Genomic DNA, 19,400 nt, shown 5'->3' on the forward strand with positions numbered 1-19,400 from the left:
ACCAAGTCTCAGAAGTTAAATGGTTCCAGTGTTCAAGCCTCCCTAAATTGGGTATTCTTTTACGTATAGCTCCCCAAATCCAAAGTCGTAAACTGTGCCCTTGGACATATAAGTATTTAACCATTTTAGGTCTTGGAGCCTTTATTGGTAAAAGAGAGATAATTATATTATCTTTTTCTGAGGATTAAACTAGGTAATGCATGTGTAGAAGAATGGCTCAACCCTAGCATCCTGGTGACCTTGCATGTCTCCACGTAGGCCATATGGGCAAGGCTTGACTACAGTTTGCCCTGAATTTTGGCAGAACATTCTGTAACTCTCCCAGGAATATGGTGAGATGGGATCCTTGAGAACACTGTCACAAGTTCGTTTCTCATCCGCCTCCCTTACTTGTGGGAGACTCCCTATCTTGTGGGAGGTCCCCTATCTTGTGGGAGGCTCTGTATCTCTGGAAGGCTCCCCATCTTGGGGGAAGGCTTCTATAAGGCAGTTCATCATCTTTCTCTCTAGTTCTAAGGAGGCACAGGACTTTCCAGCTTTGCTCCACTCCAAGCTTCGGTGTAAGTCTAAAAAATTATTTGGCTCTTCCATAAAAGAGCGAACCATCACCCCAGTCGTTTGTCATCTGGCTCCTCTGATTCAGTATCATCTTGAGAATCCAGGGACATGTGAAGGTGACACCATGCTGATTTCGTTTTTGCTCTTTGTGTAAGTAATAAAGTAGATCTATTTCTACTTGATCTTTCCTTATTGGTCAAATCTATGGAACCGTGGCAAACCAAACTAGCACCTGCTATGTGCAGGTGTTTATGGATACTTACCAGGCACGGAGTAAGGACTCACTTAATAAATGTTAGGGGCACCTGGGTGGTTCAGTCAGTTAGGTGTCTGACTTTGGCTCAGGTCATGATCCCAGGCTCCTAGGATCGAGCCCTGCATGGGGCTTTCTGCTCAGTGGGGAGTCTGCTTCTCCCTCTCCCTTCATCCCTTCCCCTGCTCATGCTCTCTTTCTCGCTCTCTCTCTCAAATAAATGAATAAAAATTTTAAAAAAATAAATGTGGGATCCCTGGGTGGCGCAGCGGTTTAGCACCTGCCTTTGGCCCAGGGCGCGATCCTGGAGACCCGGGATCGAATCCCATGTCGGGCTCCTGGTGCATGGAGTCTGCTTCTCCCTCTGCCTATGTCTCTGCCTCTCTCTCTCTCTCTCTCTTTCTCTGTGACTATCATAAATAAATAAAAATTTAAAAAAAATAAATGTTAGTCATTATAGCAATACTAGTATTATGTTAATTATGTTACTGAACATCCATTTTCTCATATGTGAAATGGGGATTACTTGGGAAGGAAATATTTTTCAACTTTTAAATGCCATTTATACAAAAAATTGTAATATTTACTGACCTCTTTTCTCAGGTCATCGGAAGAGTTGTTTTTATTCATGGTTTTGATTTGTGGCACAAGGAAATTATAATTTAAATATTCAACTCTATTGTAGTTTATTGTGGAAGAGAATTCTGTTTCCCAGACAGCCCGAAATCATGTGCCCTTTACTATAGTCACATTGAAAGCTTTTATCACAACTATTGGCCTTGTCTTCTGATATCAGCAATACACACATGTTCTGGTTTGTTGAGTTTGGTTCAAGTTAAAGAAAATCAAATCCTGTATAAGAAAGTAATTGATCCTCCTAACGTGCTTCTTTAATTCTAATACTCATTACCAATCTCAGAAAAGGTATTACAATCTGCCTGTTCCCAGGCTGTGTACAGAGCTGAAATCTAAAAATTGCTTCAAGGTAAATGACCATTATGACAAAACCAGCATAGAACATCTTTTAGATGAAACTTCAACACCAGAGTGAAGCACAGTGTTGGTTATAAAGATGATATTATCTACTATAGAAGATTGGTTTAAAAATACATTTTTTCTTATTTGAGCAAAGAATCTGTAATTCCAGTTCAAAGGACAAAATCCATTTTTTTCTAAAATTCACAGATACCAAACAATTATGTTATTTGCATAACACTATGTAGTTAAATGTGATTTTATATAAAGTAGAAACTCAGACTTTTGAGGAGGAAGAGAGAGAACAGTTGATGAAAATAGAGTAACAGGTGGATGTTCTTGTAAACCGCTCTGTGTTTTCTGGGAAATAAGTGTTATCTTTAGCAAGTGTATTTTACTTGGGGACATAGGTTTATATTATATTTTTAAGGATGTTTCTTTTTTCTTTCTATTAAGTCCTTTTCAACCTAAGAATGAAAAAATATTACTAAGAATTTGATGTTCTGCAAAGAATATTATTTTATCAATAATAAAATGAAGGATTTTATATTAATATATGCTTTTGTAGCTCACAAGGCAAATATTGGTTTTTATCAGTGAGATCAAGGTATTCATAAAATTTCAATCCACCAATTTGTGAACTATTAGTTTTATACTACTAATTGACAGTAATAACTAAATAATGACAATAATGTTAAGTAACATCAGTAATTAGGACAGATTTAATATTAATGATGGAGCCAGATTATGGATTCAGATGGTAAAGCACCTGGTATGATGTAAGAATCTTAGCTTTTTTAAGTCTGTGCAATCATTTGGCTTTTCTCCATTTATCTTTCAACTGATATTCCAATGTTAAAACTATTCTTGCACTCCTAGGATCTCTTAGGGTACAAACTAATTTCATCTTATTTTTAGTTAAGAATTTTGTTTCTTTGTTTAAGAGATTGACCTGTGATTTTTCTTTCTGCGGATGTCCTTGTCAGGTTTTGGTATTAAGTTTATGCTATCTGGATTAAATTGTTCCCTCTTTTTTGATTCTCATACGTAACATACATGTTACATATATTTTTTGAATAGCTGTAGATTACACAGGTATAACTACTTGAGTCTGTGTGTGTGTATATAAGTGTGTTAATAAAATATTTTTCAAAGAACTTGCTCATTTGTTTAAGCTTTGACTATTATAGAGTTAAAAATAAAATCTGATCATCATTTTATCAATAACTGCTATATTTTGGTTATGCATATTTTAAATTTTATTTTATTTTATTTTCTTATTTTAAATTTTAAATATTGTTTTGTTCTCTCAGAGGTTTATCTATTTCACTATTCCTGCTAAATAAGTAGCTGTTGAACTAGCTGATCCTATTTTATCATTGGATAAAACCTATGTTATCCGATTTTATCATTATTTTTTATCATTATTTAAGATTTAAAGATTTCCCCATTTCCATTATGATTCCTTCTTTCACCCATGAGGTATTTAAAAGTCCCCAAATTTTTAGTCTCTTTTATTAATCCTTTTATCCCTTTACCTTTATCTCAACTGCATTATGATAAAAGAACCTGGTCTACATAATGATCCTCTGAAATTTATTGGGACTTACTTTATGGCCTTTTGCCTCATCAATTATTGTATAAGCTCTGCATGTTTTCTCTAATATAGTTGAGGCACAGTTTTATATATGTTCTTTAGATTAACCTTCTTAACTCTTGCTTCAAAACTTCATTCTTAATAAAGACCAGACATTATCTAGGATTAGTAAAAATATATAATGATGTATAATGACAAGGATTCTCATACATGGCATATGGAAGTATATAAACTGGTATACCACCTTGAAAAACAGTTTGTATTATCCAGTAAAATTGAAAATATGTGTTTTAAAAGCCTGGAAATTTCACACCTAGGTAAATGCCCTAGAGAAATGTGGACATATATGCATCAAATACATGCATAAGAGTGTATGTAGGTGCATCATTTATTATAGCTACAGCCTGGATGTAACATAAATGCTCATAAAGTATAGATGAATCAATAAACTTTACTATATTTATATAATGAAATAATGTTGAAAGATTTAGAATCTTTAGAATAATGTTGAAAGAGTAAAAGCCAGATACAAATGAATACATAGAGCATAGATTTATAAAAGATCAAACAAAGTTAAACTATTATTTATAGATACATATTCATCTGGAAAAGCTAAATAAAAGCCAAACATAGGTTTTTATAAAACATCAATGTACTTTTTACCTTAGGGAAGATGGATGGGCTTATGATTTCTAAGAGATAGTTGGAATCTTCTGGGATATTGGCAAAGTTCTATTTCTTGATTTGGATGGTGATTACATTAAATATCATACCACTTGCTTATAATTACCTTATATGAATTTTTACTATTTTATTATATTTACATGGAAAGGTAAAATTAAAAATATAATATGACAGAGGGTGAAAATCTTTATGAAAAACTTAAAGCAGTATGTAAGTAACATGAGGAACCATGATGTATATGTACTATGTTACATAGAGTAGTCAGAGAAGGCCCCCCCCTTTAAAAAGTAACTGCCAGAAGGGCACCTGGGTAGCTCAGTGGTTGAGCATCTGCCTTTGGCTCAGGTCATGATCCCAGGGTCCTGGGATTGAGTCCCACATTAAACTTTCCACAGGGAGCCTGCTTATGTCTCTGCCTCTCTCTGTGCGTCTCTCATGAATAAATAAAATCATTTTTAAAAAGGTACTACCAGAGACCTGTAGAAAGTGAAGAGTGGAACCAAATGGATAACCATGGGAAGAACATTTCAGGCAGAGGGAACAGTATGTAAAAATAGGGCAGTGAGATGAGAGTGTGTTTGACATTATCCAAGAATAGATGGCAAAGAGATCAGTGGAGCTGGAGAAGAGCAAACCAGAGGAAAATGGTATGAGATGAGGTCAGAGGAGTAGCAAAGAGCCAGGGCCCTGGTACAGGATGGCCTCTCTTCGAATAAAATGAGAAGGCATTGGAGGGTATTTAAGTAGGGGGTAGATATGACTGCACTTACTTTTTAGAAGGATTACCCTTGATGCCTTAGGGAAGAAACACTGTAGGCGAGCAAGGGCAAAAACAGTAAGACCAGTGGGAAATTGTTGTTATTTGTGTTTATTTTGTTTTTTCTTTTAATACAGAAGCTATTATAGCATGTTTTTATGGTGATAAGAATGAATGGACATTCTTTGTGATTTCTAATCTCTCTTCGTCTATCTTTGTTTCTTTAAGTAACCAGTCCATGAGGACTGGAGTTTTTATTTTCAAAGATATACATCTTTCCTTTCTGTGTTTTATTTCTTTTACCTTTTTTTTTCAAGCAATTTTATCATTCAAATTTGGCTGTTTATTTTCTGATTCCTGCTCATGGTAGCTTGATTTTACATGTATTTTCTAAGTATGAGTTGTGAGCTTATGTTTAGCAGGGAGTTATAGAAATCCCAACAGTGTTGGCTTGAGGAGGTTTCCATTTGTGCAGAATTTGCATTTGTTTCTACTAATTACTCTAGGGTCAAAACAAAAACTAATCTTCACTCCTTTAAGTTAATTGTTAGCTTCGAGTTTCCCAAGCCTTGGAAGAATTTCCTACTCAAAGGCCATAAAGAGACAGAAATATTTCTTTTTTGTTATTTTTGCTGCAGGGGGGCATCTATTACTTAGAGAGTGCGGGCTTTATAAGCATGGATCTCAGCTTTTATTTCTCACCTGTGTATGTAAAAGGTGTACATGTAGTCTGTTCCTATTTGGCTATTAATATTCACATGTCTTATAACTCTAGAGCAGTTACAGAATCAGTTTCAGCTTGGCACGTTATGTTTTCAGACCCCTATGCATGTTTGCCATATTTAAATTAAAAATAACATTTTATTGTACTATGAAATGAAATGCAAGCATTTCACCGAAATGGGATTTTTAGGCAAATACTTATTTGCCATTTATATGTCTTCTTTGGTGAAGCATTTTTTTTTAAAGATTTTATTTATTTATTCATGAAAGACACAGAGAGAGAGAGAGAAACAGGCAGAGACATAGGCAGAGGGAGAAGCAGGCTCCATGCAGGGAGTCCAATGTGGGACTCGATCCCAGGACTCCAGGATCAGACCCTGGGCCGAAGGTTGTACTAAACTGCTGAGCCACCCGGGCTGCCCAGCATTTTTATTTTTACCTCTTTTGTCCATACTTTATCAAGTTCTTTGTTTCATTATTAGTTAATTTTAATAGCTCTTTATAGATTCTAAATGCAAACTGTTGGATATCCGTTTTGCAAGTATTTTCTCTCACTATATGGCTTGCATTTACTATTTCAGTGTACTATGTAACTGACATACGGATCAGCTTTTTACATGCTTTAGATCATTTTTACAACTAACAATATCATGGAGATTCACTGTTATTTTCCCCATTTTAAAGGTCGGAAAAATGAAGTTCGGAAAAGATGACATGCCTGAAGTTAGTGGCCTGTAAGTATAATTTTGTTAATTTTCTCTCTTTTATTAGACTGTGTGTGATGAAGTCGATTGTTGATTACTTTTTACAATTTTATTAAATATAGCTGGCCTCTAATAAACTGTTCATATATAGGGTATATAATATGATACATTTTCACACATACACACATACATATACACATGCAACAATCGCCACAGTCCAGATAATGAGTATACACTTCACCACTAAAAGTTTTTTCATGCCAATTTATAATCCTTCCCTACTGTTCACTCCCACTCCTCTCCTCTCTCAGGTAACCCCTTATCTGCTATTTGACAATATAGATTAGTTTTTATTTCTTTTCTTGGAATTTATATAAATGTAATCAAGTATGTACTCCTTTTTGTCTGGATCTTTTTACTTAGCATGAAGATTTTGAGATTCATCCATATTTGCATTCATCTTTTTTCTACTGAGTAGTTTTCTATTGTATGGATATACCATAAGGTATTTATCTTTTCACCTATTGATAGACACTTGGGATATTTCCAATTTTTGGCTACTATGAATAAAGCAGATAATCAAAATTTTAGAACATACCTTTTTATAGACCCATGATTTCATTTTTTTGCGTAAATACCTAAGGGTGGAATGAATAGATCACCAAGTAGATATATATTGAACGTTTTAAGAGAAAAAAACAAATTGTTTTCAAGGTGATTGCGGCATTTTACATCCTCATAAGTAGTATACAACAGGTTCAGTTGCTACTCATCCTTGTAAGTTTCTCTATCTAATTTTAGGGATTTTTAGTCAAATACTTATTTGCCATTTATATGTCTTTTTTGGTGAAGTGTTTTTATTTTTACCTCTTTTGTCCATACTTTATCAAGTTCTTTGTTTCATTATTAGTTAACTTTAATAGCTCTTTATAGATTCTAAATGCAAACTGTTGGATATCCATTTTGCAAGTATTTTCTCTCACTATATAGCTTGCATTTTCATTTTTTAAATGGTGTGTTTTGAAGAGCCAAATTATTTAATTTTGATGAAGTCCAATTTCTTTAAAAAAATCTTTTTAAAATATTGTGTCATATTGTAGAACTCTTTGCCAAACTCACGTGTCTTAAGGTTTTTTTCCAGTGTTTCTTATAGAAGTTGTAGTTTTAGCTCTTACACTTAAATCGATGACCCATTTTGATATTTTTTTGTATGCAATATGAAGTAAGTGTAGAAATTAATTTATTTCAGTATATGGCTATGCACTTATTTCAGTATCATTTGTGGAAAAGATGATCTTTTCTCCATAGCATTGCCTAACTATCTTTATCAAAAGTCAACTGATAATTTATATATGAGTCTATTTCTGGACTTTTTTGTTGATTCCAACAGTATATCTAACTTTATTCCAACGTCATAGAGTCTTGATTGTAATAGATGTATAAGACTTTAGATCAAATAGTGTAAGTCCTCCAACTTTGTTCCTCGTTTCCAAAGTTTTGCTCTGCTAGACCTTTTGTATGTAAATTTTGGATTTACCTTGTTAATTTCTATAGAAACTGTTCTAGGATTTTGACTGCTAGGATTTTTACAATGAATTCTTAGATCACTTTGGGGAATAATTGGCACTTAGCAATTTTGAGTATTCCAATCCATGGTTATGTTGTATTGCTTAATTTATTGAGGTCTTTTTAAATTTCTCAATGTGTTATAGTTTTTAATGTGCAAATCTTCTATATCTTTAGTGATATTCATCTCCGTGTATTTCATATTTTTGATGGTGCATAGTAATTATAAAAATTCAACCTCTGAAATAAAATTGATTTTTGTATATTGATTTTATACAGATCAATATTGATTATATAATGAACAATTGTGGTTATATAAGGTTATATAAAATGTGGTATAGTGATCATATATTAATGTGTTTTATATTTTGATTATCTTGAAAAGTTGTTAAATTCGCTAACTGGTTCTAATAGCCCTTTTGAAGCATCTATAGGATTGTCTACATAGATACCATTATGTCATCTATAATTAAAGATAGTTTTGCTTCCTTTCCAAGCTAGATGTCCTTAATTTTGTATTTTCTTACTAAGCTGTATAGAACTACCAGAAAAATCTTGAGCAGAAGTGATAGGAGTAGACATCTTTATTAGTGAATGGCCTTTGGGAGAAAGCATTCAGTCTTTTACACAAAATTAAATATGTTAGTGGTAGATTTATTATAGATTTTCTGCACCAAGTTGAGTAGGTGCCCTTCCATTCGTGGTATGCTCACTTTTGCTCTCAGGTGATGTTGAATTCTGTCAAATGCTTGTTATACATCTATTGAGATGGTGTTATGGTTTTGTCTTTTTTTGTTGTTGTTGTTAATATGGTGAATTACATACTAGATATTTTAGTGTTAATTAAATTTGCACTCCTGGGATGAAGCCTATTAGTCATAATGTTACATACTTTTTATATATTGCTGAATTTATTTATTCAAAATTCATTAGGAATTTTTTCATCTATATTTATGAGGGATATTGGCATACAGATCATCCTCTATTTGCAATAGGAGTTACATCCTGATAAACCCATTGTAAGTTGAAAATATAAGTCAAAAATGCACTTAATATACCGAACCTACTGAACATCATAGCTTAGCTTAGCCTACCTTAAATGTGCTCAGAACACTTATATTAACCTACTCTTGGAGAAAGTCATCTAATACAAAGCCTATTTTTTTATTTTAATTTTTATTTATTTTTCTTGAGTAAGCTCTATATGGCCAACGTGGGGCTCGAACTCACAATCCTGAGATCAAGAGTCCCATGTTCTACTGAATGAGCCAGGCAGACACACCTAACACAAAGCTTATTTGGTAATAAAGTATTAACTATGTCATGTAATTTGTTGAATACTGTACTGAAAGTAAAAAGCAGAATGGTTGTGTAGGGACAAATGGTTTTAAGTGTATCAGTTGTTCATCCTTGTGATTGCAGAGCTGACTGGGAGCTGTGGCTCACTGCCCAGCATCACAAGAATATCATACTGCATATCACTAGCTCAGGAAAAGATCCAAATTAAAATTTCAAGTACAGTGTTTATTGAACAGATAATGCTTTCACACCATTGTACAAACCATTATAAATCAAACCCTTGTAAGTTGAGGAAAATCTATAAAGTTGTAAAAAATTTTTGGTATCACAGTATCACTAGTTTCATAGAATGACTTGGGAAGTATACTTTTTTTTTTTCAATTTTCTGGAAGAATTTATATCAAATTGGTATTATCTCTTAAATGTTTGGTAGAATTCACCAATGAATTCATCTGGACTTGGAGAATTTTTCAGATTTAAAAAAAAACCTACAAATAAAATTTTAAAAATATATATTTGACTAGCATGTGATTATAGTTGGTGTTCCATTTTAAGTTCAACAATGTTTCATTTCATTCATATTTCCAGGACCCCAGGCTTGTATTTACATTGGAATGGTGACTAAATGATGCTATTGGTGATGACTAAATGGTGCTAAATGATTATATTACTTCATGGTTTAATAATAATATACAGGTTTAAAGATATGTACCTACTTTCAGACCACTTTTTTTCTCTTTAGTTAAGAGATTTTGTTGAGTGGGATTTCAACATTCATCATTTTTCAGTGTACCCTTTGAGGAAGTACCCTCATGTGATGTAATGTGATGTAATTCTGGAATCACCTAATTTAATGCTCAAGCATCTAATGTGAATTATGGAAGTTTGCTTTATGTTAATATAAGTAAGTTTCTAATTTTGATATATTACTTGGGTTGGAAAAGGAGATGAGGTAAGGAGTGGGAATATTCTTGCTATATTTCTAAAGGAGCTGTGGTGAATTAGTGATTATGCACATTGAGTGGTACCTCAGTTTTAAAAATATAGTATTAATAATAACCACAGTCGTAATAATCATTTCAATGTTTTCCCATAGGTTAAGAAATAACTCTTCTTCATCATATAGGTCAATATAAAAAGGGCATCCCCTTGCCCTACTCCTCTAAGAAGCAATTTTAATGTCAGGGGTAAAAGTTTACACCTTTGATAGAATCAACAATTGCAGAAATTACCTCAAATGAGCTTTCATCTAATGGTACCATGACAGATGGATTTCTTGTGTTGCTGAACAAGATATGTTGGTATTAAATAATATCCAAATGAAGCAAGTTCAGTCATGTAGGTATGTACATTCCTCTTTCCTTTCCCAAAAGCATCTGAATATCAACTTTCTACAGTGTTAAAAATTCAATGGAGTAAATTTGAATATCAAATAGCCTTATTCAATAATTGATGAATTGGGCAGCATCCCATCTAGCAATAGAAAGGAGCGCCAACAAGCTGTACAAAAGTTTTTAAAGGCATAAAGGGGGTAGAACAAGGAAAATATTAGCAAAAAATGCTTTGTTTGGGGCAAGGTCGCCTTCCCAAGGGGAACAGAAAAGCCTGTTAGATGGATTACCTCACTCATGCTAACCAGGTAAGTCCAGGGTGACTGGTTAAAGGTTACATTCCTGAGGGATTGAAATTATAATTTGATTAGGTATCAAGTCTGGGTTTGCTGGCATAGGGTTCAGTATAAGTGACTCCACTTGGGGTTTGCTGTCTCCTTTTTAACGATAATAAAATGCTCCATGGAAATTGAGAGTTAATAAAGGAGTTCATTTTTTCTAATCTAACAAATGCATATTGATCTAGTTAATTAAAATAAACAAAACTATATATTATATATCAAGCACTAAGTGCAAGGATTTGTGCCTAATATACTCAACAGTCTAAGAAAGGTTACTGGTTTGCTCTTCTGAAACTTCAAATGTTTTTAGTCAGCATGATAAAGGATATAAACAGTCCATAATATATAGAGGCAAATTTCTATCCAAGACTAGGCAATTTTCTCTAAATTTTTACCTTAAAATGATGTTCTGGAGGTTTTTTTTTATCATTCCCAAGAATTATGTAGCTATCAACGTGCTGAGTTTGTTAAAGTCTGTGACTACCCAACAGCAAAAAGAGTGGAAGATCAGATAAATGAATTGTGTGACAATGCGTTGTCAAAATAAGCTACCTAATTTAACACTGTATTTCTCAACTTAAATTAAGAGTAGGCTTTGTGAGATTTCATTTAGAAGATATTTCTACTAGTTACTATATTTTGAAGATAACTTGTGTAGGAAATGTCAATATAAAAAATCAGTAAACTATAATCTCTTCAGTATAGGGACCATGACTATTTCTTTATTTCTCTAACCTAGCATGGTACCCAGTATTCATTGTCTTCATTTATTCTTTTATTAATTTATTCATTTACGATTCATTCCTTTCTTAGGGAGATCCACCGCTGCTTAGATTAATTATGTCTCTTGTAAACTACCATAGCATCTTATTCTGTACTTCCCCTCTGACTCTCTCATACCTGCAATAGCTTGTTTACTTCCTGCCTTACCTATTCAGCTGTGAACTTCACAAGTGAAGAGGTTGATGAGTGCTGCCATTTATTTAACATATGCTACACATGGTGCTCTGCTATGTTTTCACATTTATTAGAGCCAGATCAATCATAAGAAAACCTTTATGAGGTGGGTATCACTATTTCTACTTTACTGGCAGGGAAACTGAATTCCACAGAGATTAATATCTATTTTATTCATTCATGTGTTCATTCATTTATTGAATATTTGTCATATGTCTACCAACTCTATGACATACTTGTGTCAGTCTCTGGGGATACAACAGTTCAGCTAAATCAGGCAGGGTTCCTACCTTCATAGAACTTACTACTTAGTGTTGGAAACAGACTTTAAACAAATGATAAAACAAATTTCTATGACATTGCAATGAGTTTTATGAGACCGAAGAATACATGATGAAGAATTGTTATTTACAGGGAGGTCATAGACATCTTTCCTAAGAGAGGGACATGTCACTTGAGATTTGAAGGACATGTAATAAATAGCCAGATTAAGACATGAGTAAAAAATTTTCTGAGCAGAGAGAACAATATGCGCAAATAGCAATGTGGCCACAGTTAACATTATTGAAATTAAATGGACAGTAGGATGATCAAAGAATTGAACATTTGGAGAATGTGTTTTACAAATACATTGTGAGGATAAATGTACTACCTATACCATAAGTAAAATTTATAGGCATTTTGAAGTTAATTAGCATGACATGTTTCTGTGGCTTTGTCGTAAAAAATGAGGATATACTATAAATTGAGTACAACATGCCTAGACTGCATGCAGTCTGAGTGCAGTTGTCAAAAGTCTGGACTAAGCTACTATGAACCAAAATAAGTAAATTCTAATGAAGTGTTAAATAATTGGAATTTTTAAATCAAAATTGAGTGTGAGTTGACATATCTTGACTTAAACAGTATTTGTTTTAGAAGTTTTCCACTTAGTGGAGAAAAAAATCCTTTATTTTCACTTTTCAATAGAACCTCAGTTGTTGCTTGCCACTCTTTAATTTTCCCTTCCCCCCATTTGGAAGGCTATGTGGCAATAGTAAGTCATATTACATTAGAAATTCCAAGGAGTAGATGTCTAGGCAACAGAATGGAAAATAAATGAAGGACTATATCTAACTGTCTTTTTGCTGCTCTCAATCTATAATTTCCTTTAACATGGCTATTCATCATGAAGATATCTAGGCAATGGATGTAACAGGCAAGGATAACTGATAATGGCTCAGTGAATGCATTTCAGTTGTCTTTCTTACTTTCAGTTGCATATTCAGAGCTGTTTATTCAGCTCGAAACTATGCTGGTTCATACAGGGTGATTTTTGTGCATGCCTTTCTAAATGCGGATGTGTGTGCATATGTGTGCTTTTCTATGGCAATGATATTAAACTATATTAGCATTTTTAAAGCTATTATAAATACTGTTATTCATCCTTCCAGTGTGACTAATTACCGATTAGGAAACTGAGACCATTAGTAGTACATATCTACTATGTTCCAGGAATAGTACCAGTCCCTTAGGCTAACAATTATTATCTCTATTTTGCTGATGAGGAAAATGTGACTGTTGGAGGTTAAGGACTTTTCCTGGTATCTCCTATGTTGTTAGTTGATAAGGTTGAAGTAGAATATAGGTGTTCATGCCTTCACAGTTTATGTATATCATGCTATCTTCTCAGAAAATTCACATGACTCTCCATACATCATAGAATAGTAAAGTAGTGATACTGGGACTCTAACCACAAGTATGGATGACTCAGTTCTATTTGGTAAATATCGTGCCTATGATAAGATGCAATATTAGATCTCTTATTCAACTGCAATACCATTTTGAGAAGAAAATGATACATTTTAAATTGTCAGGTTTAAATTATTTGGAACATAACCATTAAAATGTTACAATTGGATTTCAAAGGAAATCTGTAGTTAACAATTATCACATGTACTCCTGAGTTTCCATTAATTTATTAGGTATCAAACAGATGTTGACTTTGGGTTTGGGATTATTTCATTGAAAATTAGATAAGTTTCCATTTTCACTTATTTCAATATTTCAATATGTATGTATGTATTTAAGAGAGAGAGAGTGCATAGGAGCAAGGGGGAGGAGGGCAGAGGGAGAGGGACCCTGGAGAATCTCTAGCAAACTCCCTCTGAGCACCAGGACAGAGGCAGGATTGATCTCAAGACCCTGAGATCCTAACCTGAGCGGAAACCAGGAGTCCAGAGCTCAACTGACTGAGCCATCCAGGCGCCCCATGTTTTAGCTTATTTAATTTACATGAAACACTTCCCTTGCAGCTCTGTAGTTAGATGCTCTCGTCTACCAAAGGACCTCTTCATGTTATAGCCCATGATACGATTATAGATGTAAATCACAATTTGAATGAATAATAATGTAAATTATTCAAATTGATGAAACAAGGTTATATGACCATTGTCTTTGCCTGACATATATTACCCATTTATCACTGAAGGAAACTATATCATATTAACTCTATGGGCATTGATTCGTGCTGATGGAATTTTATTTCCCTCTAATCATTAGTCTTATGTATACATGTTCCCATTGTACTTTCAACAGAAGCTCCTCTACTGATGCAGAAAACAACTGCTGCCTTAAGGTAGGTGTTTAATTTAAGGGAAGCTAATGTTATCATTTTTCCTCTTAAATCAAAGCATTAGGGGAATAACTTAATTAAGTTTTGGTAAATACACACAATGGAAAAATCACGAGCCATTGTAAACAGTTTTTATGACAGCAAAATGAAGAAAGCTGAAAATCAGAATACAAAATTATATTTGCAGGTTAATCTCAACCTACTTGCAGATATATATACAAAGAAAGAGTGGACAGAAATTAGAACTATGATCATTTTTATTCTATATATTATACTTTTAATAATTTTCCAATGAAACAAACAATATTCAGTAAACTTATAAATATGGCAACTAGAGAAAACTGATAATCTGGGCATAATTTGAAAACCTGATAATGTAAGTTTTGCTTTAATAGAATATTAATACTAAGAGTCTCACTGAAGATCTAGTTTCTATATCTTCCTTTTGTCTTCTTTTGCTCCCTCCTTCCCTCTTTCTTTCTTTTCTCCCATGTTTATTGCATTGCTTAAAATACTTTCTTTTAGGGATCCCTGGGTGGTGCAACGGTTTGGTGCCTGCCTTTGGCCCAGGGCGCGATCCTGGAGACCCGGGATCGAATCCCAAGTCAGGCTCCCGGTGCATGGAGCCTGCTTCTCCCTCTTCCTGTGTCTCTGCCTCTCTCTCTCTCTCTCTGTGTGTGTGACTATCACAAATAAATAAAAATTAAATAAATAAATAAAACATTAAAAAAATACTTTCTTTTAAAAAAATACTTTATTTTTACTTTTATTGTTATAAGAATAATCCAAATTCATTCCATAACTTATATGGTGGGCTTTTCTGCAGGAAAACAAATTATTCATATGTTGATGCTTCCTTCTCTATCTTCCACCCACTTTTGTAATCTTCCCTCTTGTCATATTCTTTTTTCTGTACGATTCCTCTGCATTTTTGCTTCTTAGGCTTATTTCCACATGACTGATTCAATTTTTTACAGTGATAATATTGGTTCATGCCAAAACTTAGGCAGTTTTAAATTCTTTTATGGCATTTATAATTAACCCACGTTTATCGCTTGTCTCATCCAGTGTCCTATGCATCTTAATCTATTGTCTCATCTCAATTTCTATCTCTTGCTTCTGAGAATATATGCTTTCTCTTATTTAACTGAGAACCAAGAACAGATTTTTTTTTCTTTTATGATATATCTTTTCAAATTTGATGCACTTCAGACTTTCAGTTCAAAATAACAAACTGAATAAATATGCTTAACTATTCTCTTCCAATCCCTGTTAAACTAAAAAAGGGAATATAAAAGTGAGAAGAAATATCAGGGATATAAAGTACATAAAGGTATGATCCACAAGAAAGAAACATTGAGTATTCTTTTCAGAGTACAGTACATAAAAGATTGAGAGAAGAACAATGCAGCCCCTAAGTCTCCGTGACACTAAGCAGAAGCCTAAGACAGCCTCAGCTTCAGAGCAGCAGGGCCTAGAGGAGAGAGCAGAATGTTGCATAGTTTGGGGGATCCAAATCCAACACATCAGTGTACTGGTACAAGCACTGCGAATGAGTATTGAACTCCACCTCTTAGCATTCTATTGACCTGGACAGTACCTGATGCTGTCCTTATGGGTTCCTAACACGAACAGTCATTTAGGTTAGAGAATAGAAGCATTATTCCAATTAACCAGAAGCTTCCAAAGCAACAAAGAATTACACATTCTGTTCATTTTGAGTGCTCAGCTTAAATATCACTTCCCTAGAGTGGACTTATTTGACCTCTTGACTGTCTGCCAAGGGGCAAATATCAGGAACCCTAGGTCACAGGAAGGGAGAGGAAAGCTGTGAGGCTTTCCCGTTGCCTAGGACTCTAGCCTCATCTAACACCACTCTTGATTTTGTACTTGTTCATTGTGATGAGTCTTTCTGACTCCTTTCAGTTCCTTGAGAATACCAAGTTGTTTCTCAGCGTGGGGCCTTTCCCATGCTATAACATCTGATTGGAGTACTCTTTCCTACACGTTTGTTTCCCAAACTCTCAATTGTAAATCTCAACTTCAATGTCACTTACTCACCTAAGAAAAGCCTGACTAACCAATCCTAAACTTACCTTGCAAATCCAGGATTCTCCTTAAGATAAGAATGTTCTTATCTTATATAAGATAAGAATGTTCCATTCACATTTCTACCAACTGGTAATATCTGTGTAGATATTTGTTAAATGGCTGTCTCCTCTACTAGACTCTAACCTTCATGAGGACAATGGTCATATCTAATCACTTTGTCTCTGCCATATAGCATAATGTCTAGTAAGAACTGCAAAAAATATTTGTTAAATGAATACATTTTTAATTATATATATTTGATTCTTTTTTTTCACCATTAAAACTCAAAAAATATATATATTTTTTTCATTTAAAAAAGTATTTAGAACACATAATACAAGGCAACATTTATTCTTTCTTCTCGTCTTCTGGTGTGGGGTCTGTGGGTGGCTCCTCCACGGTTGCACTGTTGCTCTCTGAGCCAGTGTTACTATCACTGGTCCCTTCCTCGGTCATACTGTCCACGCCGTCCTGCCCACTCTCCTTGTCCTCAGGAGTAGACGTGCCTTCTTCACCATTCTGTTGGCTTTCTGTTGCTTCTTCAAGGTGTGTCTCCTCTGTCTCCATAGGGATGCTTTCCTCGGCCTTCTCCTTCTCCCTAGCAGCTGGCTCTTCCTCGGGAACCGTGCTGCTCCGACTACATTCAGCTTGCTCTGCTGCTTCTCTCTCCCTCTCCTCTTGCCTTTTGCGAGCCTGTTCTGCCTGTGCAATTTCAGCGGCAATCTTTTCCATATCCACTTCTACTTTCAAACCGCACAACCTTTTAAGTTCATTGTTAAATGAATCTGTGCTTTCTAGAAACTTCCTCATCTTTTCCTGGTGTCGCTCCTCTATCTGAAGAAGTTCAGCTTCTAGTTTTCGCTGATGAACCATTAAGGACTGGGCCTGTCATTTGAGGACCTGCATTCTAGCTGTTGTGACAACTGACCGAACGTCTGGCACCACACTCAAAGGATTTCACTGATGAGGCGGTGGTTTCTCTGGAAACGGGTGGTGGCTGTAGGCTTCATTGAAAAGCCATCATCATAATCATCTGGATCTTCAGCAGGCTGAATGCTCAGGTAAGGTTCTCCTTTCTCCATGCGAGACTGTCTCTGTCGAACTGCACAACTTTTTGCATTTATGTAAGCAAGGTATGAGGGGGGGTTATGCTAGGCCTTCATAGATTCATTGTACTCTATCTTTTCTGCTTCATATTCGTTTAAATATTCTTGTTTTTCTTCATCAGTGAGATCTCGCCACATGCCACCAATAATCTTGCCAATCTCCCACAACTTTAGGTCAGGGTTGGAAGCTTGTACTTGGTCCCAGACCTTTCTGCTGTACCTCATGTAGGGCATCAGCGGCTTATCTGGTGGCTTTGGGGGTTTTGGAATCCCCCAAAGGATGCCGTGACCCGGCTGTTGGTGCCCGGGTTCCCTCCCAGCCTGTAGTTGTTGTAGGCGAGATGACTGTATGGATTGTATCCCACAAACCCTGGTGAGCTGGGCATTTGTGTTGCAGGAGCTGGGGTGGAAGGTGGGGCATAAGATGGTCTTTTTGACATTTTGGAAGATTAAGTTCTCAGTTCCTTAAGAATGAATCTGAGACTCCATGGGCAGAAAAAGGGCCCGCAGCTCCGGCCTCATTTCTCCATATATTTGATTCTGATTGTTACCTCCTACGTTCAGTGGAAAAGAAGTCCTCGGATCTGGCAAATAAATATTAAATTTGACAAATAATAATTTTGTAAAATAATAAATCACTAAGATGATAAAATTTTCTATTTTCTTCTTAGCTAGGCCCAAATATTGGTAAGGGTTTCATAAAATCGGAGACAGAATCTATCTCAATAACTATCTCCTTTCCCTTAAATTTATTCCCTGGTCAAGTTAATTTCATAGTGAATTATTTCAAATATGTAAAGACCTAATAGTTTTTTTTTAAGATTTTATTTATTTATTCATGAGAGACACATAGAAAGAGAGAGCGAGAGAGAGAGGGGGGCAGAAACACAGGCAGAGGGAGAAGCAGGCTCCATGCAGGGACCCCGACGTGGGACTTGATTCCGGGAATCTAGGATCACACCCCAGGCCGAAGGCAGGTCCTAAACCGCTGAGGCACTCAGGGATCCCCAAGGCCTGATAGTTTTGATACTACTTAAACTGTTCCAAAACATAGAAAGAGAATGAGAGCTGCTGATTTCATTTTAGGAAATTGGCAAGAGGCTGAGACTCAAAAATAGAAGACAAGAAAGAAAATCCCCGAAGATTTTAATATATAAATCCCAAATAAAATGTTAGTAAGAGAATCCAGTGGTGCATTAAAAGATTAATTTACCACAGCTAAACAAGATTTACTCAGAATGTGGGGATTATTTAACACGGGGAAAGTATTAATATATTTATGTAATTCACCATATTAATAGGTCAATTCAGGTATGTTTCATTGTTGGTGACATAGGAATAGATAGATGCTTCCTTAACACATTCATCTCTGAGATATTCAGAACATTCTCATTGAAATCAGAAATGAGGCAACAATGCTATGTAGTTTTCCTGAAAGTTCTAAAAGTATTAGTCAATGCAAATAGCAAATAGTCAAGAGGATAAAATGACAAGTAAACATTAGAAAAGAGAACAGAAAATAAGTATCATGTGCAGATAATGGGAATATATACTAGATAATCCAAAATATTAATCAACTGAAAGCTACTAGACTAGTATGTTGGTTGATCACAAAGTTAATATATAAAAACCAAGAGCTTGTCTACATGCTGATGGTAACTATTCAGAAAATGCAGAAGGATAGATTCTCTTTCCCATAGCAGCAACACGACAAAACATAAAGGAATACTATTAACACAAATCATACAGAACCCATAGAGAAGATGCAACTAGCAACGGAGTTTCAAATAAAAACTCAGCAAATATAAAACAAAACCACTTGGAAATTTTGAAAATCTTTTTAA

The 19,400-nt window shown here is 34.8% G+C and overlaps 1 long non-coding RNA gene and 1 pseudogene across 1 annotated transcript in view; one reads left to right on the top strand and one right to left on the bottom strand.

Annotated features, from left to right (window-relative positions):
• Window positions 1–448: 448 nt before the first annotated feature.
• LOC140628397 (uncharacterized) overlaps window positions 449–19,400 on the top strand; it is a 118,836-nt gene continuing 99,884 nt past the window's right edge. The window contains exons 1-2 of the long non-coding RNA XR_012026648.1: window positions 449–708; window positions 6,232–6,281. This is a non-coding gene — a long non-coding RNA (uncharacterized lncRNA). The remainder of the gene's footprint in view (window positions 709–6,231; window positions 6,282–19,400) is intronic.
• Window positions 16,799–18,070, bottom strand: LOC140628396 (SWI/SNF-related matrix-associated actin-dependent regulator of chromatin subfamily E member 1 pseudogene; annotated as a pseudogene).

Source organism: Canis lupus, chromosome X, assembly GCF_048164855.1.
Source record: "Canis lupus baileyi chromosome X, mCanLup2.hap1, whole genome shotgun sequence".
Taxonomy (NCBI): domain Eukaryota; kingdom Metazoa; phylum Chordata; class Mammalia; order Carnivora; family Canidae; genus Canis; species Canis lupus.